This window comes from Trichechus manatus, unplaced genomic scaffold, assembly GCF_000243295.1.
Source record: "Trichechus manatus latirostris isolate Lorelei unplaced genomic scaffold, TriManLat1.0 scaffold00026, whole genome shotgun sequence".
Taxonomy (NCBI): domain Eukaryota; kingdom Metazoa; phylum Chordata; class Mammalia; order Sirenia; family Trichechidae; genus Trichechus; species Trichechus manatus.
This window is the reverse complement of record NW_004443962.1, coordinates 951,333-952,433: the sequence shown is the minus strand read 5'-3', so window position 1 is coordinate 952,433 and position 1,101 is coordinate 951,333. Positions and strand designations below refer to the sequence as shown.

Sequence of the window (1,101 nt, the reverse complement as noted above, 5' to 3'; positions counted from 1 at the left end):
AAAAAAAAAAAAAAAAATTCTTTATCACATGACACATTCATTCAACTCTGTTGAAAATATTTGAATATTGTATGAAGTGATTTATGGTTTCCTGTGAGTGTTAACCAGTTCCAGTTGTCTCATAAGTAACGTTTTTTTTTGTTTTAAGTTAATAAGTATTTTTAATAAATAAATGAGCAAACAAACAATAGAATTATTCAATTTTGGAAGTTGAAAGAAACTTATGAACTATTTGCCTCAGCATCCCCTTTTCATATTACCCGTCACCGTCGAGTCGATTCTGACTCACAGCGACCCTATAGGACAGAGGGAAACTGCCCTATAGGGTTTCCAAGGAGCTGCTGGTGGGTTTGAATTGCCAACTTTTGGTTAGCAGCCAGACACTTAACCGCTGCCCCACCAGGGCCCCTTTTCCTATTAGAAAATAGAAATCTCTAGCCTAGACTTTTTAAATCTTTTCATCATCCAGCGCTCACTCTTATATGTCCATATCTTTCTGAAAATGTGGTATTATTAATACCATGCAAGTGAAGTTTTATTAGCTCCTGCATTGGGTTAGCTGTTGCCGAATACTAGGTGATGCTCTTGGACCATCAAGAAACTATTCGTGCAGGATGAGTTGGTCAACAATATAGGGCTGGAGAATTAAAATTCATTCACATGCCTTTAGCAATAACTGTTTGAGAAATTTTCTGAAATTGCATTGTTTAAAGCACTGCTGAAGTTTCCTCCTGAAAGTAGCAGTTTTATGAGCATGCTGGTGTTCTCCAGTGCTAGCTTAGAAAACTGCCGTCAAGTCGATTCCAACTCACAGCAACCCTATAGGACAGCGTAGAATGCCCCATAGAGTTTCCAAGGCTGTAATCTTTATGGAAGCAGACTGCCACAACTTAGTCCTGTGGAGTGGCTGTTGGGTTAGAACCAGCAACCTTTCGGTTAGCAGCTGAGTGCTTTAACCACTGTACTACCAGGGCTCCTAATGCTAGTTTACCTAATCTTATATATCATTGTTGTTGTTAGGTGCCATCGAGTCGGTTCCAACTCATAGTGACCCCATGTACAACAGAAGGAAGCACGGCCTGGTCCTGCGCCGTCCTCACA

At 40.2% G+C, this 1,101-nt stretch overlaps 1 protein-coding gene across 2 annotated transcripts in view; it reads left to right on the top strand.

The window, feature by feature from the left end:
* FGF12 (fibroblast growth factor 12) overlaps positions 1 to 1,101 on the top strand; it is a 587,132-nt gene that overhangs the window by 426,379 nt on the left and 159,652 nt on the right. The gene's annotated exons all lie outside the window — the stretch shown is intronic.